The following is a 24,524-nucleotide window of genomic DNA, read 5'->3' as shown; positions in this document are numbered from 1 at the left end:
TTAGAGTGCAGTTTTGCAAGCCCTTACATGCGTATTTAGCTTAAAATGTTTCAGTAAATACAATTAAGTGGGTAGGACTACTTATAGGCCGAGAATTAGACAGAAGGTTGTTTCAGTCCACAAGGCTGTGGATTGGGTGGTTGTTGCCAGGACTGTGTAATTTTTCCTTGTCATCTCTTTGATATGTAAGATACTTGTTGTACCCACTTCATTCTAATCTCTCTTCTCATCTTAGAGCAACATGGAGCCATTTCAGTTGAGGCTAACAAACGAACTCTATTTCCTAATAAAAATATGCTCTGTTTAAGTGGATTCCTGACATCTAAGAGCTAATGTTTGAATGTGTGTTCTGCTAGCATGTAGTTCTGTGAGCTTAGTCATTGCTGCTTTGAAGCCTAACAGTTTACGTGAAATTTAGTAATGCATTCAGTAATACATTCAACTCATTTCCGTGGAATTCTGCCCCTTCTTTCTCAGGTACTTCATTATGTTTTTGGAGTGAGTTTTGTATGCTTTATGGAGGAATAATTGGAGGAAGAGGAAAGGGCAGATGTCCCAGCTCCAGTGATGATTTTATTTTAATTTTTTTTAGACTCCAGATGTTTTTTTCTGTTACTAGAATATCCAGGTGAAACTTGGAGCATAACTGGAGTATTTGCAACTGTGCCACTGTGATGAAAATCACAGAATTAAAATTACTGATTTATCACTTCTTTAAATACGAACAGGCTGATAGAACCTTTATATTATTTTTCTAAAAACATTTTTCAGCATTTGAAAAACACTGAATGTTTTCCATGTTGCTGTCAGCTTTTATTTGAGATCATTGGTTGTAGTCTACAATGTTTCTTGTTGCATATACATATATATATATGTAGGGAAAACAGTATTTACTGGAAGTGAGTTTTGGCCAGGGATTTGTTTCATGTGCCTTACTTGAGTAGTTACAAAAATGAGTTACTCTTCATTTCTGCTATGATTATCTAAGTGTTTATTTTCTGAGTTTTCAACCTTTTTGATTAACATGAATATGTAACACTGGAAATAGTAATAAGTATTTTCCAATATTTTTAGTGAGAAATATATACTACCACCTGTCTTTTCTTTCCCTTGAGTGTTTCAGTAAGTTTAATCAGGTGATATTGCCTGGCAGATGTTTTCTCATGTTTTTCTCATTTTGCCAAGCATTTAGTGAAATTTACTTTAATTTTATATACACTTTGCTCATCTTGGTACAAGCTGCACTACCTTAACTAGACTAGTCTTTGAAAAGCAGTTTTGACCCAAACTGTCAAAAAATAACCAGCTATCATCTTTTTCTCCCCTTTTTCTCCAAATGCACACAGGTCATCTTAAAAAGAATAAATATATATCAAAATTTTGGGGTAAATTGTAGTACTTCCTAAGCACTAATTTTGTAGGTGATTGTAGTAACTGCTAATGCCTTTGCTGTTTGTAGGAGAAACTTTCTGCAACACACTTAAGATGTTGAAAGAACACACTTTGGCATCATGAAATGCATTAAAAAATGAGTTTGATGTAAGTGAAGAAAACTGCAGTCTGTCTCAGACCTGCAGCACTGGCTGTCCCCAGAGCTGCAAGCTCTCTTTGTTTTCAGAGTTTGGAGAATTATATTAGTTTTTCCCTAATTTGTTATGGCAGCTTCCTCAGCTGTGGTATTTGGAGATAGATCCTGTAGGAAAAATGTAGCATCTGACTAGGAAAGAGGCAGCTTGTGCTGGAAAAGATGGCGAGCTTTTCAGTGGTCCTTAATTCTGTGGAATTTCATTGCCTAATTTTGGATTAGGCTTCCAAACAAAGATAACAAAACTCATCTCTGTTTTGCAAATCTTTTCTCAAGAGGAATATAATTTTACACCACAGTCTTCAGGTGAGAGATTTCACTAGTGTGGTGACACTGTAAGGGCCAATTGATGTATTCCTCAAGGAATGTTGAGATAGATTTGTAAAGTCTAAATCTTCTACAGAAGTCAGAGGTAAATATTTTGAGACAGCTGGTCTGGCTGTGGAGTAACTCTGCAGTGTTTGGTACAGCAGGACTAGGCTCCAGAAATCTTCATGTCCATAAAATTGTATGGCAGCACTCCAGCAAGATTTAAGATAAGTTGAATAAGTAAGGCTTATCTGCAGTATGGGTAGGAAGTTGAGGAGGAAAAACGTTGTTCAGATTTTTGCAGGGTGTTTTTTTTTTTTTTTAAGGGTAGGGAGGAAAGAGATTTTCAAGTTGACAGTGTGGATACATGGAACTCTGGATAAACATTCTTTCAAACTACTTGATATAAATCCAAACAACACTTTTATGAGTGAGGTCATGACCATTGCCTTAAATAGAATGAGAAAGGAAAATTACTTGAAGAGGTGAAGTGATGTTACTGTTTCTCTGTAGAGGACAATAGTTTGTGATTTTTTTTTTCCCCAAAATATGTGCTTACTGATACAGCTCTGTGTGTTTACAGCTGAAGGGGACCCTTGTGCAGTATGTCAATATGATTTTCTTAAAAATTATCTCCCACCTTTTCACTCTCCAGATTTATGGCTCTGTTTCCTAAGCAAAAGAAGGTACTATTTGCATATGTGAAGGGATTTTATATAGTTACATAAATATTCACTGTTTTGACATTTTGGCTTTCTTTTTATGTTTGGCAGGAAATGAAAAATGAACTTACTGGATTACTCTAAAATATGTAGGGAGTGTTTTGTTCTGGAGACATCTGTCTGTCCATTTGGATGTGAACCATAACTTAGTGAAACAAAAACATTTTCAGTGGGTAAACTAATTGCTATTGATAATATGCTTAGCATATTTTTCTTACAGAATTATGGAAGTATTTTCTATTCTGATTAGACTGATTAGTATGCCAAGAAACAGTCTGTTCTAAAGATTTGATATAGCTTCTTTTCAAATGAAGTTGTATTGGTAGAATAAAATAAGCAAGTTCTTTACAGCTTTTTGTTGTTTTGTTTGTGCTTTTCCCCCTCTCTGTTTTTCAGGTTTGAATGAAATGACATTTTCTCAGGAGTAATTCCCCATGCATGGGACCAATCTGCCTTGGTGGCTATAGTCTTTCTACAGCCTTTTCACTGATTATTTTACATCTCTCTATTTTACCCTGCAGTGAATAGGTTTAAGGAGCTCAATGGCCAAAAATGAAAACAGCGGAAGACCTGTCCAGTTTAGCTCCCTGAACAGGCTTGCTCAGGGTCACAAAGACGTAACTGCTGAGGCAAAGGAGGGGTGGGGATTTTTGTTTAGGGGATAGAGAGACTGGTTTAGACTGTCCTGGAACTTCATCCTCAGACCTTGAATAGATCACTTCTGTATGCAAACATATGCTGCTTGACTGGTTAATCTGCAGCTCTGAAATTACTGTGGGTTGCTGTAATTTACTTACTCATTGTTAGGTGCCTGCAACACACAGCTGTGGAAGCAAATGTTAGTGTTAACCTGCTTTCGAAGTTTGTTTTGAGAAGAACTGGGTAGAGTAAGTTCTTGAGACATCTATCCTGACTGCTGTGGATACCACCAATAGCACAGGCTTGAGCTTCCAATTTCTCTGTGGTTTTTATTCAACTGCTTCTTAATAGGGTCAACAACGTAATGGCTGTCTTTTGCAGTCTGGGGCAAATGAGAAGAAACAAACTTCAAAAGGTTCTTTTGCACTTGTCCTTGATACAGCATGTATATTCAAATACCATATAATGACAATTATTTTATATAAAAATTATCAGTATTTGTCACTCTTAATGAAAAGTACAAACTGTTCAGTAATTCCGTCTCAAAACCCCTCCTTATAGAGCTATTTTTGATTGCTTTTCTTCAGTGAATTGAAACAGAGCAATTACCAACATGTTTTACAGTTTCAACATTTCAACACTTGTTATTTGTGGAAGTTCTTCAGGCTTTGTTAGCAAATGTAGCAAAAGTTGTACCAAATAACTACTTCATTGTGTATTCCAAGGGTCATTCACTACAACTAGGCTTTTTCTCATTTTACCTTAAAGACAATCCTGTTTAAATTATTTTAATTGACTCTAAAATGATTTTAATTGACTCTAATATGTTTAGGCATGAGTTTCAGACTTACAAATTTTATTTTTAAAAAGTGTTATAAAATACTTTTATACATTGTGTATAGTTAGTGTTTGCAATACCTGTGACAATTTGTTTTGTGTAAGCCAGATTATTTTCAGATGTTGAGACATGGAGGCGATGTAGGAGGCATAGAATGCCTGGAGTTTATTTATAAATCTAGTAGGTGCATTATTGCTAATGTCATGGAAGGAATGTATTAATGTTCTCATTTACATAACCTTTTTAATGAAGGCTTAATTGTCTGAAAGTTGTTACCTGGTTAAAGAGATGAAATGACATCACAGAGCTAAAACTAGAAGATTGGAGAGATTTCTGTGTTAAGCTATAAACGGCATTCCAAGAAATGACATAAAGTAAATACTATGAATGTAAAGCTCCAACTTCATATGGCCACCCAGGTGCTCTGTTGATGAAACCCCAGTGTTTTATGCAGTGGTGTGTGCCTCCTTAGGAGATGCTACCAAGCTAGATCCTCTTCTGCTCCCCAGTCATGTTTTTGAAGTGCTGTTAAATAATATTTCTAACATTTGATAATTTACTGACAGCGTTTTTTAGTTATCTTGGCTACTTCTGTCAAATTCCATTATGCAGTCGTGCTCACTCAAAGACTCTCTTTGCAGCATATGAAAATTAAATGTTTATAACAGGGTTGCAGCTTAAATTGTGCAGTAAATGTAATACTTTCACAGAAAATGCTGAGATAGTATAATTTCATACAACAGATCTCCAGAGCTTCTTCCTAAATGGTTATTGATAGTAGTTATTTGGCATTTCTCTGCTTTTGTGAAGTTAGTGAAGTTGTTTAGCTGTGAAGTAGAACTGGAATATTGTTTTTTGCCATTGAGTAGAGTGAAAACCAACAAACTTTCAGAGAGCAATCTAAAGAAGGCACTAAGGTCAGAGAAAAACTTTTGATCTCCTCCCAAGGCCTGTAGGTGCATCTAGAGGAAAAATGAACAACTGAACTATTGTAATCTAAAGAGAAGGATTCTGAAAAGTATTATTTAAGAGCTTGACATTGCTGGAGAAAAGTTTATAATGCTGAAAAGTTTGTGGTGTTTTCAGTCTGAAGGTTTGAAAAGGTTTTTTGCTGTGTAATCAGATGAGAAGAACAGCAAGCATTGTTGAAGATCTCTTCACATGTAATGAAGAAAAATATATGATTTGTATGAAAAAATGAGATGGCAACCTGGACCGTGTAGATAAGATGAGTTTAAAGAGCTGCAAATATGCAGTAAGACATTGCAGCTCTGAAGAAGAGCTGTAACAGTGGTCAAGCATCTTATATTGAGAGCAGTTAATGACAAATCATGAAAATAATGCAAGATCAGTTTTGAGAAAATGAAATTTTTCCTGGGAATCCAGCTGATACGGAGCGATAGCAAGAAAAGAAACCCACAGAAGAAAATATCAGGAGATAAGAGGAGCACAGGAGCATGGCTTTGTTAAAAATCTACTTCTGACATTGTATTACTGGGTCAGCTAAAGCACCGCTTTAAAAAAAGCCTTAAAATAAAATAAGACAGTTCTGCTGACTTCAGTAGAAACAAAATGAATCTTGACTGAAGTACCGTATTGCAGCACAAAGAAGTAAGAAGCTTTTGGCTTTCCTCCTTATTTCTGTTCCATAAAGAGTTGGTGCAATTTGGTTTGCAAGTGGATGTTGTGAAAGCACTTACCTCGTTTTCCTGCCTGCTGTGCAGAATGGCTTACCTCTGCATTTATGGGGGCAGTATTTCATGTTCCTCATGAACTGCCCAAAAAATCACAGCATAAATTCCCATTGATCTTGGGCCTTCTGTCGTGCTTTAAAATGTGCATTCAGTCCATTTCTGTCCAGGGAAGGACCTAGATCTTTTAGTGAAACATGACATGCCAGTGGGAACGTTGTGCAGCTGGAAGGCAGCTGTGTCATAGGGCTTTTGGAGGGGTTGACGAAGGTCTCTGAATGCATCCTCCGTTTTGTCTTTGTGAGAAAATCTGAAAGGAGAGGGTTGGTTTACTAAGATTATTACTGGCTGGAAGAATGTGCATAATTACAGCATGCCATAGTTATGCAGTCAGAAAGTGAGTTTTCATAGAGTGTCATGATTTACTTTGTCACAGCTACACTGAATCTTGCTTTAGTTTTTTCTGTTGTAAATGTCAGTTTAGCAAAGTACTGTATCACACTTGGAGTTTTAAGTTTGACATATACATTGTTTAAATAAAATGCAAGTCTTAATGTCATTAAAAATTCATGATTTTCACAGAAACATTCACATGGTAGCTAATGCAGATGGTTCTGTGTTATGTACCACCTTAAATTTGAGTCTGATCAGGAAATTAAATAACTTCCCATCTAATCATGTACTTAACTAGAGGATAGTATTTGAGCAGCTGTTCCTAGGGGTGGGCAGGTGCCCTATTCTGCTTTCATTCAGCTACTTCCTGTGGTGAGTGGAAGATTTTTAAAATAAAGTAAAGTATGATGATAATTTCATAAACATTTTAGTAGATGAAAATGTCATACTGTAAACTTTGCACACACCATCTTAATTGAGATAACTGAGGGGGTTGAAATCAATATATAGCAAAGCATGGTTGCAAATTTATAGATAGCTTCAGAACTTGGGAGACTTTTGGAAATGTCAGGTCAGAATGATTTCTACATACTTACTTGTAATTTTCCCATAGTCAGTTTTTTCCTAGCATGTTTTTTAAATATAGAAGATCTAAAATTGTTCTATTAAGAGGTTTCGTATTTAAAATACTTCTACTTGACAAAGGGAGTGAGTTAATATTTTCAGTAACTTTCTTGTTAATTGAATATCATAACTGTAAATGTAAAACTGATCTGCAAAACAGTGCATCCTAGCCGATAACCCTGAGTTCTGGTAAACTACATTTTGGTCAAGAAGGGTAATGTCTGTACAGCTAGAATGGAATTCCATGTCCGAGCTAAGGATAAGGCTGTTGCTCCGAGGGCAGCGTTGGCTTTCATATGGAGCTGAAGAACAGTCTCCTAGTTTTGAAAATGTCTTTGGTGCTCTCTTGGAGATGTGGATTTTTTCTTTCCTTTTATAATTTTGAGGCAAAGTGAAGTTGCTGTGATGTAGCAGGAACGAGCCAGCAAATCCTGGTGGGGAAGCAGCTCTGAAGGCTTCTTGGCATAGGGGGGAATTCTGAACGTGTAAAGGGATGTAAAACCCCTGCTCCCAACCATAGCTGTAAGTGTGAAGGACAGGACCAGAGTGGCTGTGTCCTGCCCTGGCCACCACTGCTGCTCTGCTCTCAGCCCTGCACCATGGGCTGAGGTGGTAAAGGGATGGCAAAGGGACAGTAAGGCAGCATTTTTATTGAAGTGGTCTTATTTCCAACAAAGCATGTTAGTTGCTTAGCTGAGTGTTGTGTTTGCAAAGTGGATGAGATATGAGCTGTGACATTGGTATAAAGTGAAAATTCATAAGTGGGAGGAAGAAGGAATTGCATCACTAATCTGGTGTTGTGCACCAGAAGTTTCCGCCTAGAAGTGTGTCTGCGTTTCAAGTTGCAATGGGAAGTGCAAGTAACAGTTGATGAGATCATCCACATTTGGTTTGCAGTACAGGCTTAAGGTTGAGCTGGACTCTGGGCATAGTCTTCACTGCTGGTATTGCTCAGAAACAGCCATAACCATAATACACAGCTCTACAGTCTACGTGATACTCAGCCACTGTTTTGGATGTCCGCACAGGGAAGGCTTCATTGGCTTGTTGTAGAATATCTTTCTCTGGGAATTCAGAGCACTTGGGATTCTGAAATCAGGGTTGTCTTCTTGGCAGACTGTGCTTTTGGAGTTGAGGGATTTTATTTTCTTTCACCTGTCCTTTTTTTTGTTGTTGTTTGATCTGTACCCTACTCAACCTATGCTGCCTACCTGAAAGGCTTCCCATTTGTTGGTGCTGTCACATCAGAGGTGCTGGCATCCCACACTCTTGCTTTTTAAGCCTACTGGAATTACTTTTCATAGAATCATTAAGGCTGGAGAAGACCCTTAAGATCATCAAGTCCGACCACTAATCTAACTTTAAATAAACAATACATTTCCCTTTTCAGATGATTTCTCCCCACATTATTTGCATGGATGTAAATGTGGGAAATTTTGGAAACAATTTAGAAATCATGAATCATATTCTGTGTTGGTGTACTGGTGATGACCTAAAAGTAATCTATTTTGCTGGCTCAATGAGCGACTTCAAAGCACATGGTTCTTTCACTTGCTGATATTGGGAAGGAGTCAGATAAGAGGTCATCAAATCTCATTCGATTTATGATGCATCATGGGCTGGTTTTTTACATATGCATGTAGTAGTACCTGCAAAAAAACCCAACATGGTCCTTTTCTGATAAAATTTATGAACAAAGATTGTAAAAGTCTAGAACTAGTTCTAGATTTTTGACACTAGTTCTAGAATTCCAGCACTATTTTGTGTTAGTAGGATTTTAGGCTTTTGCAGGAAAGATAATTTTTAAAATAATTGGCTTCAGTTTCTCCAAGATTATCAATCAGTGGAGCAGCTAGGGAGTTAATTTCCGTTTAATTAAATTGCTTTCTTTTAAAAATAAATTGACACCTAATTTATCATATATTTTAGTAGTGATGGGAATTAAGGTCAATGCAGAAACATTGGTTTGTCATTGGAATTAAGCTGTTCAGACTGAAAAAGCCATAATAATTTCAACTGCTCCTTTCTTCCTTTTACCCAAGTCTGAGTGATGATATTTAGAATTCCTTTCAAAGTATGTTTGGAATGAACTTTGACATTTCCCTCTGTAATCCTTTTCTATCCTTTCATCTTTTTTACTGTTGACCACCTTTCTTGTCTACATTATGTCTGCTAAAATTCTGGCCCATTTTTTCTGGTCATTTTAATACTAACTTGGATTTTCAGTATCATGATTTACTGTAGAAACCTGTCTGTGGATTTTCATTCTTCCAAATCCTTTGCATGAGCAAATATGATCTTGTTTTCATGCCAAACTAATCAATATTTGATGATTAATAATAGGTCTTAAATATCCTCTAATTCACTGACCACAGTTTTCTTAGCCTGTCTAACTCTTCTTTACCTGTCCTTTGTGGAAGAAATATTATGTTGCTGCTATTAGGCAAATGCAATCATAAACAGGTTTCCATGACAGGTTTGTTATTCAGATGTATTAAAGTCACTGTGGGATCAAACAGAATAGTAGGGATTAGCTGCATGTTAATGAATTTTCACAAGTAGTTGTTGTTGTGGTAACTGTAATTCAGTGTTTCTGAAAAGTACATGTAAACATGGGTGATTTGAGCACATAATGAAGTTAGGTGCATGCTTTCGAAGAATTGAAATTGTATTTTCAGATCAATGAGTCAACATAAAGGATTACTGCTTCTAGGAGTTCTATTTTGGTATGTAACTAAAGCATTTCCACAGAGAGTGATGGCATTCTGAGTGAAGAGATGGGTTAAATATAGAATTGCATACTGTATAGTATAGGGTGATATCAAAATTTAGAAGTGTTGGAAGGTAAGCTGCATGGTGGGTCATTGCACCTCTAAGTGATGAAAATTAAAATGGGATCTTCTCTCACCTGTGTACCTCCATCTTCTTGATTTGTGTACAGGAAGTTAGGAATCAGGAATTCTCTTGAAGAGTAAAAGACAGTAAAGGTACCTATCCACTTAAAAATGTGGTGGTTTGGATGAGATTTTTTCTTGAGAGCTCAGAGACTTGCATGTCCATCTGAAAATTACATTACTCATGGATAGAAGGACAAGTGAGCATATGTAGAGCAAAATCTTTGATTTTACTTCATCTCTAATTAATTTAGGAGTGGGTTTACAATAGCTCAGTATAACATCTTTGCTGTGAAAAAAGTATATTTGCTCTAATTTCATAATTTTGCAATAGTGCTTGTGATAGTAGAGGTAAGTCCTTTTTTGAATTGGTTTTGAAAATAATAATTTCCTAGGTTGGTGAAATTGTGCAAATAACACTAAATTCAAAATTTAGATACTGAGAATTGAGATGTTTGGGAAAAAAGACACTAGAGTTTTCTTAAAGATAAGTCTTATATTTAAAGTATGGCTATAGCTTGAAATTATTTTCACTCTTAGCAGTGAAAATCTGAGGAACTTCATTATGATTTTAAGTCTCTTCTAAAAGGACTGCGGTTTCCTTTGCCAATTTGGAATGATTCCTTTTCACAAATGCAAACAAAAAGATTTTGTACACATAAGCACACCCAATTGTTTGATTTGCACCTATAGCTAGAACATTGGGAAGAGGAATGTTCTGGGAACTCGTTATGCAAATTCCAGACCAAGTGTCCCACTTTATTTCAGAGTAACCATCTAGAGTATTACCAAAACAAATGGCCTTTTTAACTAGAATGAGGTTTAACCAGCTGTAAAATTGATAATCAGTCATGGTATTTCAGAAACTGCAGTGTGAGTGATTTTTACATTGTCATTGTGCAGTAATGAAAGTCAAGTTCCTAGAACATTGAATGTACCTGAAAGTAGTTTCTAAGCTACCCAAGAGAAATTTTGAACACTGAATTCTGTTGGTTTTTTTTCACTGAGTGAGAGGTGAAGTTGCATCCAGGAAAGTGTGCATAGATTGCACAGCCACCCATTCCAGACTGGACTATCATGTTGAATTGGAAGTGAAAAAAGGTTGGGCAGTCAACCCTTGTTCTGTTTTACCCTCTGAGTTTTGATTTCTATTTTTTTCCTGGGCATTGCTTCTAACATGTCTGTATATGTATGCAGTTGTACTGCCACTCCCAAGATGTAAAAATTGGCTTAAAATAGATGCAGTATGACTTTAAAACATCACTAAAAGGTAAATATTTTTTGTTGTTGTATATTTCAAAGATTAGAAAAAATTATTTATTGCACAGGGCTGCAAATGTTTTCTGCATGCTCATAACCTACTTTGTAGCAGTAGCGCTTAGTTGGCTGTTGCCAGAGCTGGCATTTGAATCCAACCTCTGTTTTCTCACATTTCACAGAATTATTTAGATTGGAAAAGACCTCCAAGGTAGTCAGAGTCCAACCTTTGACCAGTCACCACTTCATCAACAAGTTACTCCTCCAGCCCCAAATTTCAAAGCTCCTCTTGCAGGTTGGGAGGAGGACAGGCAAGATACAATGTACTGCTGGTTTCAGAATCGTTTATCTTAGTCTCTGTTGTTGAAGCTCTTCTCTTTTTCCATGTACACTTTGGAGTTCAGCATGATGTTCTTTTGTTGAGAGCATGTAATACTTAGACTGAAAGAAACTTGTCTTACTTCCATGCAATTATTTGTAGGGATTAAAGCAGCTTGTGTGAGTGTGAAATGACAGTTTCCCAAAGTAATAACATGTAAGTGGATCACTAGATTGAATTAGGAGTTTTTCTAGCCTAACTGTGCTGTTCCCAGCTCTAGTCAATAGCTCAGAAGTTCCTGGAACAGAGTGCAGAAGGACCCTGCCTGTTCATTTCCACTCTCCCAGCTTGGGGAGACAGGGCAACTCAGGGAATCTCCAAGGTAGATGCGGTGGTTTTCTGTCTCACAGCCCTTGGCAGCTTTATCTCCCTTGAATCAAATAGCCTTCAGCCCAATGTAAACTCCTTGGCAGCAGAAACATCCCGTGGCAATGTTCTATGATGTGAAAAAACCCTTCCCTTCTGTTCTAAGTGTCTTGCATGCTGGCTCCATTTGCCTTCCATCTTCCTATTAATGGGGATCCAGCTAGCCAGGAAGTCTGAGTCACCACATACGTAGGAGACCAGGTTCCAGTTGAATGCCTGTGATACTGTCTGATGTTGTCTGCTTATTTCAATTTGTGCTTATCCATCAGGTTCCTCTTATCTTAGATTTGACTGCAATACAAAACAAAACAGAGTCATGATCTTCCACAGACAGGCCCTGGTCCATGATCAATGACACTGTGATAATACAATTCACGATGAAATATTTCACAAAATATCCTGTCAGCTCTTCTAACAGCAATGTCTAGCCAAATAATTTGTGGTATTTCTGGAGATGTACATGGCACCCTGTTAGTAATTAAGCTCTGGTTAAAGCTATTTCCAGAATTGAATACAAATGCCCATCATAGGATAATTTAGGATGCAAGGTACCTATGGTGGTCTTCTGATCCAAACTGCTGATGTACTAATTATCAGATTCAATTAGATGATGTTTAAGAATTTCATTTGGAAAATATCTTAAATGTGGAAATGCCATCTCCTGTCTGGGCAATCTGTTTGTTCCAACATTTGACAGTGGTGGAGAAAATGTTTCCGTACAACCAATTTCAGTTTCCCATATGGCAACCTGTGTCTGTTGCCTCTTGTCATACTACTCTGCCACGGGACCCGTGACCAGCTTTTTGTTCACCAGGACCCTTGGATCCTTTTCCTCAAAACTACTGTCTAGCCAGCAAGTGCTGGCCTCTCCTGGTGTGTGGTGGTATTCCATCCCACATGTGGGAGTGTGTGTCACTGAGCTGCATGAGGCTCCTCTCAGCCCATTTTCCTCAGCCTTTCTGGGTCCCTCTGAGTAGCAACTCTGCCCTCCAGTGTATGAGCCACTGCCCCTGTTGTGTTATCCATGAGGTTGCTGAAGGTACGCTGTGTCCTAGCTTTTGGGTCATTAGTAAAAACAAACAGTATCGGTCCCAGTATTGCTCCCATTATTAGTCCCTGGGGAATGCCAGTGGTCACCAGGTGCCAAGTTGGACTTGATTCTGCTGATCACAATGATACTTTGAGCTGGATGGTCCAGCCAGGTTTCCACCCAACTGATTGTTAGCATACCCAAGTGACCCATACAATTACTGCAGGAATCTGTGTTGAATACCTTGCTAAAGTCTAGATAAACAACACTGCTCACTCCTTTCGGCACCAAAACAGTCATCTTGTTAAGAAAGGACAAGTTGATGATATACAATTTTACTTCTGATCAATTTATTCAGTTATTTTATTCTCCATTTAATTGATAATGATGTCCAGGGGCCGATACTTAATTGGAATTTTGGCCTGTTTTTCTGCAGGTCCTCCTCGTTGAATATGAGCAGAAAACTTGTCCTTTTCCACTTAGCAGGAGACTCCCTCAGTTTTTGTGACCTCTCAGAGGAGGTAGAGAGTAGTCTGGTAATGGTTTTGACTGGCTCCTTCATACCCTCAGATGGATCCTGTGAGGATGCCTAAGGCAGAGCTCTATATGTCCCAGGGGACAACAAGAGAAAAGGCATGAAGTGCCCATATTCTGTCCCCAGATCTCCTGCTCTACCAGACAGTGTGGCCCCCATTTACTTTCTTTAGTTGCCGATTTATTCGTAGAAGCCATTGTTCATGTCCTTCATACTCTTTCATAGCCAGGACCTGAGTCTGCCATTTTGTGCGAGAGAGTGTGCATGTATGTGTGTATATTCTGCTTTTCTAGGGACAGAAATACTAAATGCTTCCCAGTTTAAGAGAAACAGATTTAATCACAGTCATTCTGAGTCATGTTCCAAGTCATGCTCTTTTGTGCATGGCACGGGATGTTTTATCCAAAGTGATGTAATATGTTTATTTTATTATGGTCGTACATTTGAATATCTCACAGGCACTGATAAGGTGATGTTTCTCCTGCCTGAGGCAAAACTGACGTGCTGTGTACAAGCACAAGTGTTTATTACTTATATTTGTCTCTTCAAAATGCAATAGTTTGGAGTTTTTTCTTGGATGTCTTAATATTATGTAATGTTTATTTTTAAATACAGTTCCTTCTGATATAATTTGCAATTAGCATTGAAAGCTTCTGCAAACTGATTCATAAGGCAGAGGATATAACAACACCCACTGAGTGGAATTTATGGCTAGATAAACAGATCAGAAATCAAGAGCTGTTATTTTCCCAAATTTGTGGTCAACTGTGATAGAAATGTTAAATTTTGTAATGAATTCACATGGTAGCAGCTTCTAAAACAAGGTTCTGCAGTTGCCTTGATGTCTTTTGAACTTTACATTAACTAGATTTTAGTGACTAAAGGAATAAAAGTTCTTCCACGACTAAACTAATTCACTGATGAAGTAATTGAAAAAATCCTTCAGAAGAAATTTTTTGCTGTCTTCTGCAGCCCTTGTGTGTCACCTCCTCTTCGACGGAAGAAGCGCAAAGATCTTGATAAAGGGTACCCACAGCTTTGGGGAGCAGTTGTTTGCAATGTGAAGGTCCTAACTAATCTTGTGGGAGAAACAACTAATTAAAATACATTTGTGCACAGAACAAACTTCTTGCTCAGAAACTTGGAAAATGAGTAGTTATAGCAGTAGATTGCGATAGGCATTCATTTCACCAGACTTACTGAAGTAAGTCTTTTAAAATCTGCAGATAGCAAGTTCTGTCAACACTTCTGCTTTGCTTCATACTTTTTTACAGGAAATAAATTCTTTATTCAAGGACTGTCTTTATCTTTGCAAGAACATAAGTTTTTAGACTCATTGATACAAAAACTGATTTTAATGTTGCTGACCTGCCATATGCTCAGGTCAAAAGTAATTGTAGCATCACAGAATAACTCAGCTTTGAGGACCTCCAGAGGTCACCTAGGTTCAACCCCTGCACAAAGTGGCTGCTTAATGTCTCTCCCAAGTGTGAATCCAGTCTGTTTTATACAGGACAGCCAGTTATGTGATGGGACAGGATTTGTTTTTCTCCTGGTTTGGGGGAGGTTTTTCAAACACTTTCAGTTGGGCTTGTCAGGAGAGACAATAGAGGCTGAGACTATTTACCTCTTGTATATTTTTTTGTTATTGAAATTGATGAGAAAACTTCAGTTTTTCATCATACCTCATTATCACAGATTTTACAAATGATGGAACTATTACTTTAGTCAGTCCCTAGTATATAGAGTTCCAATAGAAAACATCTAGAAAACTTCCTGTTCTGCTTTAAAAGCTAGAATGTTCCATTAGGAGTCCTGGCACAGGAATTAGAATTAAAGTCTTATTTCTGTTATTTTATACATTTAAACATTTAAAATATTAATGTATTTTAATGTATTTACATGTAGGTTTTTCCATGCTGCATCCAAATTCTGTACTCCAAAGCTAGATGTGATTTTGTTTACCTCAGTTTTATTCATCACTTTAACTGGAAATCTGGGCTCATAGAATTATGATGAACTACAGCACTTACATTTCAAGAAATATGTGGTGCAGCTGATTAGAATGTGCTACTGACATCAAATTTGAAGTTAGGGAGGGGATAACATGATGGGCAGGCCATTATTTATTTGGTTATAAGTGTTTTAAAGAGTGATTTTAAACAGTTACTGGTATTTTTAGTACAGGGAAGTTTTATAATAATCTGTTCTTTATCAGTGACTACAAAAACTTCTAATTAATCATACTTTTAAGGGAGGAGGGTGTTAGGTTTTTTCTTTATTTTTTTTTCCAAGCCATGTTATTTGCAGCTCCAGTTACTGTAATAGAGATAGTTACAATTTTTGTTATTTACCCTAATAAGTGTCCTTCTTTAGTTAATAGATTGTGTATGTGCATCTTATTTATCCATGACTACTAAACAGATTAGTAAAAACACATAGTATGATACAATCATCAGCATTACATGAAGATATATATAGGAAATAAATTTATCTGAAAACCAGTTTATGGTGGAATTGAAGGGTGAGTGATTCTGATGGTGTAACATAGTTGCTGACAGTAGCTTCAGAGACTGAACTGTCTGAGGTTACAAAAAGATAAATAGAGTAATTTTCTAATGTAATGATGGAGAAGTGAGATTCTTAGTTAATATGGAACAAGGGTGACCTTGTGGTCAAGACATAAGAATAGGCTGTACATCTGTCTCCATCCTCACACACAGATGAGCCTCCTGGCCTTTTATCTGTGTTCCTGATGTTACCTCTCAGTCCAGCAACTGTAGCTTTTGGAAACCCTTTTTGGAAAAAGAGGAGTGAATAAAGGCCTGTATGTTGTGTTTGTGTTTTCTTGAAACAATAGGCTTGTTCAGGATGTCAGACTTTTTCAGGATGTCAGAGAAACAATTCCAGGCACGGGTTTATTTTCTGTGCATTTGTAGATAGTCTTTTTCCAGTTCTAGTACTTGTATGGTTCTGCTTGATGCTTGGGCAAACTCTGTCTGAGCTGGTGCATAAATGATTGCAGGAAAGTGACAGGCAAAATTACCAGCCTGCTCTCTTGTTAAGGAGCAAAGATTGCTAATAAAGGCCTTGGAGGTTTCCAATGAATAGGAAATTATCTCTAGTGTCATTTTAACAGATTTGTAGTTCTGGGCTTTGGTGCATATTAATATTTTGAAAGCAGTGTGAATGCTAAAATCAAAAGTAGCTAAAGAACCTGGGAATGTACAGTGACTTCAGATGAAAGCAGATTATGCTGAACTATTGAATTTTCTATGGCTACAGTGATAATCAGCAACACATGCAAGTCCAGTTTTATTTTATTAAAGCTTAAAGAGAAAACAACAACAACCAATTTGGAGGAAAAATGTGCAATTTTGTAATGGTTAAGTTTTTGGGGTTTTTTTTTTTTAGTCAATAATGTTAAGCTGTATCTTCAGAGCTTCTGGCTTGTTTCTGTTTTCAGTCCTTTTTCTTTGGCTTGATTGCTGCCTTTGTGTATTTCTTACAGTAATTTGTGAGGAGATTTTAGGTAGGCTTGGAAGGAATTTCAGAGATCACTGCTAAATGATCCACAGCTGGACCTACTGTATTAAATATTTCTCTAGCTTGTGAATCCCTTGTGAAGGTAATTTCTCAACTTCCTTGAGGAGCTGCATTATTAGTTTATCACTACTACTATTTAGAACTTTTTTCCCTAATCTGTGACCTAGCCTTTGTGTCTAATTCAGCTACATTTTTATGCTGTTTTGGGGAATGTGAGGAATTGTCCATCATCAGCATCGCTCATAAAAGCTTTTTATGTTCTGATAGAACTTGTCCTGTCTCCTTAGGCTCACCTTCTTAAAGACTAAAGTCTCTGGTCCTGACAGCCTATTTTAGCAAAAATTGCTTATCATTTCCCTGCTCTTGTTAACTTCCCTTCAGTTCTTTTCCAGCTTGTCTTTTGCAATTTTCTGTATAAGGAATCACAGAACTAGACACAATATTCTGGTTTAGGCTGTACCAATACCAGCAAATGATTTCTGATTTTTATTTACAAAAGAATATTAGTTCTCTATGAGGTCTTATCCAATGCATCTTCTGTTTATGCATCTTAGAGTGGACTTCTAGTCTGCTACGACCTCACATCATTTTCAATTATCTTCCTGCTTGGTTATTATTTCTAAAGTATATGTTAGTAGAGATTCTTCTCCCCTTTTTGTACCTTGAGTTTCATCTGACTGTTTTTTTCTGGGTTTTTTTTTTTCCTTCTTTTTGAGGTAATTTTGAATGCAGTAAAAAACAGATCTGTTTCTAATTCTGTTGCTTTATTGTGGCAATAAAAATATTCTGTGGAACTGAAACAGGACAAACCCAAGGAAATTTTTTTTTACACATTTTTCCAAGTCTTGATGATTAGGAAACTTCTAATAATTATCTTTGGACCTTTTATGCATGATTTCCCATGCCATTTTTTTTTTAACTTTGCCACGTGAATGGTGGCATTTTATTCCTATGTTAAGATGTTTTGCTTTATTGATTACTCCCTACAATCTGCCAGAAATCTTTTATGTGACACTGCTTTATCTTTGAGAAAAATACAAAAACACCTTAAACCCTGAATCTCACACGTTAATCTGCTAGGTGTTTACAAGATGATTAATGTCTTGTTCTAAGTCGCCATCACCAGATATTCTGATCTGTAGTTTGGAAAACCCTATGCCTTTTAATGGGAGTGCTTTGATTTGCCCTTTCCAGTTCTGCTGACCTCTCCTGTTCTCCTGAGTTTTTAATGTAAATTGATTAGGACAGTCTCCTTTAATACTGTGAGTGAATCTCAGTGGATCTTGCTGTCCTCAGCACATTTCTTCATGTATATAATGATTTTCCTTAGGATTTGTTTTCATTCTTATCCCAGAAAGCATGGAAAACTTAAACCTTCTGTGCATTCTTTGTTTTTCGATGCTCTTAATGGATTTTTTTTTTAATAATTCTTAAAATAAAGTAGCTTCCATTATTTTCTCCTGTAAACTGCTTTATACCCCTTTACCTTCCTGATCATTATTTGCATGCTTTTACTGTTCCATCATGGTGTTCCTTAACGTTTGTCTTGTTGCATCTTGACCAATTTTGTGATTATACTTCTGTAAGTATTTAGGAGGAAGCTGGTTTTGGGCTGTTACCATCCTATTGTTATCATTTCACTTTCACACTGTGTCTTTCAAGTAGCAGGGGAAAATGTATAAAGCCATTGAGATACGCACACAAGGTGCAGCACATAAGAGGACATGTCTTCAGGAGTACTGCTTGTATGATGAAGAAAAATTTGCCTGTATTCAATAGTAGACAACATTAAAACCATTTCAGTACGTTTTTGCCTTCATGTACAGAAATCAGATTGTAAGTAAAGCCTGTTGTTAAGTATTTACATACTCATTTGTGGACAGCAGCTGTTTTTAGGTTTCTAAACTGTACATACTCAATACTGTTAAAAAAATCTGTTAATTAATGTAAAACTGTTAAAAGAACTAGAATAGCAAGACCTTCCAGCAGTAAATGTCAGCTGCATTGTCATGGCCCAGATTATACCTTCACATACTGATTACTATTGCTTAAATAAGAGAAAAGTGAATTGCAATATATCTAGAGATGACTGAGCAGGACAGGCTTGGGAAAAGGCTGTATTTGCCTTGCATATGACATTTCAGTTTTTTTTCTTCTTGTATGCTGTTACTGAGCTGCTCACCTTGCAAATTTAGAATTATTAAAGGATCCCACTGGCATGTGGAAGAACATAGTGGAGGTTTAGTCCCGGGGAAGAATCATCAGATGATCACTTCCTGTGTTTGTAGATTAGGGAAGTTCTGCTTTTAAAAGCATTTAGGCCCAGCTTGAAAAATGTAGTCTGATGTTACAGTCTGACTTTTCTATCCTTACTTTTTACCACAGTGTATTTTATTAAATTTTATTTGATGGTTTGGAAGATGAAAGAAATATTGTTTTGGTTTTCTTATAAATAATGGTTTTGTGAAATTTTCATAGGATCTCATGGGTGTGAGTTGGAAGGGAGCCTTGAGGGATCATCTATTCCAATCCCTTGTCCATGGGCAGGGACATTACAGTAAATTCACGAATACAAGCCACACGGACTATAAGCCGCATCGCCGGGTGTTGGCAAACATTTCGTTTTTTGTCCATAAATAAACCGCACCCGAGTATAAGCCGCTCTATGTTCGCGAGGACCCGCGTGCAACAAAGTTGCCAAATACTAACAGAATCGCGGCAGGGCGGGGTTTACTGGCTCGGCTCGGGCCATGAGGGCTCGGGGCTGCCGACATGGCTGGGTGGCCCAGCTCGGCGCTGCCGCTTGGCGGGGGTGCTCGGGGCCGGCCGCCGCCACCGCTGGGCTCGGTCACCCCGGCCCGGCGCTGCCCCGCGGCAGCAGGGGAGGGCACAGAGCCCGCCGGCACCTGCGGCGGCCATGGGAGCCAGGGATGGAGCCTGCCTGCTCCTGCGGCGGCGGCACGCGGGGACGGGAGCCCCCCGAGCCGCGGGGCCAAGCGGAGAGAGCTGCCCACCTTCCCCTGAGCCGCGGGGCCAAGCGGAGAGAGCTGCCTGCCTTCCCCGGGCCGTGGAGCCAACAGGAGGGAGCTGCCCCGCCTTCCCCACCCCCTGTGCTACCTGCACAGAGCAGCTCCGCCCGCCGCGCAACAGAGTATCAATTTGTAACAAGCACATAAATGCAGGGTTTTACTGGCAGGAGCTCGACTTTGCAGTTTGCACTGACTTGGTTTGCACTCCCAGGGTTGAAAATGTCAGAAAATAATTCACATATTGACCGCACCTGAATATTAGCCACTTTCACGGTATGAGAGCAAAATTTTGGTCAAAACAGTGCGGCTTGTATTCGTGAAATTACTGTATTCAGCAGATCAGGTTTTTTAGGTTTTCTAGTTATTGCAACATTTTGACTAAAATTTTGGTCTGAACCCAAAGTGCGTCTTATAATCAGGTGCAGCTTATATATGGACAAAGAAGGAAAAGCTGCTGACACCCAGAAGTGCGGCTTATACTCAGTGTGGCTTATAAGCGTGAAATTACTGTAACTGATACCTTTTCTATTCACTCATCCACTATTTGGCCTTGTGGTTTTTTTTTTTTTTTTTCCCCATCATGGGAATGAGGAATAAATCAAAAGAGCCAAAGCTGCTTTTGACAGTCAGTGGAGTTTATATGCACATATCAATGTTAGTTTAAGACGCTTACTGTAACATCAGAAACTCTTAACACAGAATGGTTTAATTTGGTGAGGGCTTCTGTGGGATTGCCTAGAATTAATATTAAGCTCATTATTGAGAAGCTACTAGTATTTTTCCCTATTACAAGCCCTTCTGTCAGAGAAGAACGTAAACGTTTAGTTCCTGTATTTCAGGAACTTTTTTTGCCTGTTTTTCCTTTGTTTCATCCTGGTTGGTAAACAGTGCAAACTGCTTGCTGGGAAAGCCAAGCTCCATGCTGTCCACAGAGAGTCACTGCTGTCAGAGTGGCCATGAAGTCTGCTCGTCATGTAGTAAGGGTGTTCCAAACTTCATTAAATTTGGTCTTTTCTCTTGGAAAACATTTCAGCATGTTTGCCATCAGCAAAAGGCTTTTGATGGGGGCAGATCTGTCTTTGCCAGTGATGTGTTTGCTTGGAAGCTTCTATTTTTGGCCTGTTAGCTCTGAGTCTTTTGTAAGAGCAGAAAGCGGAAGTGAGCAGTGAAATCCCTGTAATAGCAAATTTCCTGCTTGAAGTGACTTATCTGTGAGGCCTAGACACTGGGGACGTCATTTCCTGGATTACTTCTCTTCAGTCCCAGCTGTCTGTTTTACTGCATAATCTTTTGACACAGCTTCTTATTGGTAGTGAATTTTTCTGTTAAGTGATATAAGCTAGTTCTTTCAATGAAAATGTAAAGCTTTAAAGAAGCAACTTTTGCCAAAACGCTAGTGTGCAACACAAGTTTTTCATAAATTGCATGTTGATATGAACTTGAAATCTCTTGCATTAAAATTTTGTTTAAAAGCTTAAAATCTTATCTTTGAAAGAGTATGATAATAAGATCCATGGGACTAAAAAAAATTTTGACACACTTTCTGTTCCTCGTGATGATGATACTGATCACTTCTCTGTGACACCAGCTGTATCTGTATTCTAGAGTTAGGACACTTCCAAAGAGTTTAAATAGTCAGTTGTGCTGTTCTCAAATTTCCTTTCTCTAAAACTACGCGTGAAAATTGTTATTTGGAGTCCATGAAAAAGAGGTAAAAAGAGCTAATTTAAATTAGCTGCAAATGTGGTTCTCAGTTTGTATAGCCCACAAAAGACCCATGGAATCAGAATGACACGGTGGAAAAAATGTGACATCTGAAATTATAATATAGTTCATCTTAAATTGGAACATATGATAGATTTGGACTTTGTAAACCAACTTCACTAAAAGTTTTGTTGGGGTGATAACTATTTTTTCCCCTGATGTTTTGCCTAAGATAGAAGTCAAGCACACTATATATGGGTTTCTTGTTCAACCACTAAAATATCTTCACATGAAAAGCATTAAGACATCAAGTGACCTCACCTCTCTTCCCCTCCAAAATAGGAAGAACAAAAATATGCCTTGCTGATTTTTGTTAGCATAGACTGCTTTTACATCTCCCTTAAAATGTCTACCCAGTTGTTAGTGATCATGAAAATATTTTCTCAGTAGCAGTGAAAGAAGAATGTTGTAGTCCCGTGTAGACTGCCATCTAATTGGAATTGATACTTAATTGAGCTAGGTAAAATCCTAAAAGGTGGCCCAGCTGTTCCCATCAGGCATTCAGCACAGTCCTTCTCTACATGCCACAAGGTGAGGATCCATATTTCTGCAAGCACACTGTGCTGCAAGATGAGATACCCTTTTCTGAAGGTGGTTTGCCAAATCAAGAGTAGTAGGGATTCTGTTATGCTATTTTGCAGGAAGTCATCTCAAATTAGTACTTTCTGTTGGATTTGTCCAGCAGATTATTGAGCATTAGGTGTGCAATTCATGTAGTGACTAATCTGCAAGTATTTAACAACTTTGTTACTTTGGTTTGGTTTTATTGTATCTTCTGTAAAAGTGTCATATAGATTAGGAATAGGTAGTAAGTCTTCTGTCCCTCTGAAAGATGAGTATGATGTCCTGGTGCATCACTCCTTTCTCCTTAATATGTTTTGCAGGAACTGTTATAATCAAGACTGAAATAATTTTTATATTTACTGTTATTAAAGCAACTACTGTGCTTCTTGAGTGACTGTTTGCTTATTTACACTGTCTTAAGCTTGGTTTTGGTAGGAAGTTCTAAAACTTAATGTGTAACACAATCATAACAGTTATAAGGTTACATAGAGTCAAGAGTAAAATTCCACCTTTTTTCTGTACAGCAGTGGAAATATTTACAGGTGTTACAGAATGTTAGAGGTTGGGAAGGACCTCTTGATATTGTCTAGTCCAACATCCTGCTCACTGCAGGGTCAACCAAAGTAGGTTGCCCAGGACTGTGTCCTGTCAGATTTTGAACATCACTAGTGGAGACTCCACAGCCTCTGTGGGCAATATGTTCCAGTACTTGACCACTCTCACAGGAAAAAAGTGTGGTGTTCAAATCGAATTTTGTATGTTTTACCTTATCTCCACTGTCTCTTGTTCTGACAATGAGCAGTGCCTTTTCTTCAGTCCTTCCCATCAGGTACAGTAATTTCACGATTATAAGCCGCACTGAGTATAAGCTGCACTTCCGGGTGCCAACAACTTTTCATTCTTTGTCCATACATAAGCCGCACCTGATTATAAACCACACATTACAATACAAGGTGTGATAAAAGGTATCTGTTCTATCACCATCTGTTGAGGGTGGAGGCAGTGATCCTTATCTCAACGGCAGATATTCTGCTAATGGACCATCCATTGAAACCAGACGGGGCATTGTTCTTTATCTTTTCACAACCCATCCTTCCTCCAGCGAGTCATTTTCTGCTCATGGCCATTGAGTCCCACTGTGGGATTGATAAAATTACTGCATCCCATTGGAAGTTGCTCCAGCCAGGGGGAAGAGCCCAACATTTCTTACTAAGATAAAAACAGAGGTTTTGGGACACTAAGGGAGCCCCTTTCTCCACTGGACTCCAGAGGAAAGCCGGATTTCTCCACATCACCACTGGAGCTCCGGAGGGAAACTGCACCTTGTACAGGAGCACTGCTCCAACTGAATCACATCTGTCACTGCAGGAGGATGCAGCCACCATGGAATGGGACTGCTACCAACACCCTGCCTGACGGGGTGTCAGGGTGTACTCTGACTTTGTCAGGGTTTGGAGTTTGTTTCTTTGTAGTACTGTATTTCTATTTTAATTTCCCTAGAAAAGAACTGTTATTCCTAATTCCTATATTTTTGCCTGAAAGCCCCTTGATTTCAAAATTATAATAATTTGGAGGGAGGGGATTTACATTCTCCATTTCAAAGAGAAGTTCCTGCCTTTCTCAGCAGACACCTGTCCTCCAAACTAAAACAACAACTTTTCATTCTTTGTCCATATATAAGCCACACCTGATTATAAGCCGCACTTCGGGTTCGGACCAAAATTTTAGTCAAAATGGTGCTGCTTATAATCGTGAAATTACTGCTTACAGACACTGATGAGATCCCCTGCCCTGAATCTTCTCCTCTCAGGCTGCAGAGTCACAGCTCTTTGAGCCTTTTCTCCTTGGAGAAATGTGTTAGTGCCTTAATCCTACCAGCCCTTTACTGGACTCATTCTGGTAGATCCCTGCCTTTGGTTGTTTGGGAGACCAGAAGTGAAACACTGCACTCCCGATGGAACCTGATCAGTGCACAGTAGAAAGGAATCTGTTGTTTACCAGGACCCTCAGGTGCTTCTTTGCAAAGCTGCTCTCGAGCTTGTCAGGCCACAACCTATACCTGGTACCTGGGATTTTTCCTCTCCAGTAGCAGGACTTGGCTTTTCCCCTCACTGACTATTGTGAAAACCTTCTCAGTCCAGAGAAGTGGCAGTGCAAGGATGCACTCTGGTGACTGCTCCAACTGGACTTTGTGCTGCTGATCAGTCTTCCAGGCTGAGTCTTTCAGCCAGCTTTTAATCATTTGTCTAACCCATACTCCATCAGCATGTCTGCGACACTTTCCAAGACACTTTCATTTATTAGGAGGTAAAAATAAATAAATAAAATTTCTTCATTTTGAAAATGGTCTTAACCATGA

General features: G+C 38.3%; 1 protein-coding gene across 4 annotated transcripts in view; it reads left to right on the top strand.

Annotated features, from left to right (window-relative positions):
• ROCK2 (Rho associated coiled-coil containing protein kinase 2) overlaps positions 1-24,524 on the top strand; it is a 96,819-nt gene that overhangs the window by 17,139 nt on the left and 55,156 nt on the right. The window lies entirely within an intron of this gene.

This window comes from Catharus ustulatus, chromosome 3, assembly GCF_009819885.2.
Source record: "Catharus ustulatus isolate bCatUst1 chromosome 3, bCatUst1.pri.v2, whole genome shotgun sequence".
NCBI lineage: Eukaryota > Metazoa > Chordata > Aves > Passeriformes > Turdidae > Catharus > Catharus ustulatus.
The sequence above is the reverse complement of the archived record's forward strand: the minus strand, read 5'-3'. Positions and strand labels throughout refer to the sequence as shown.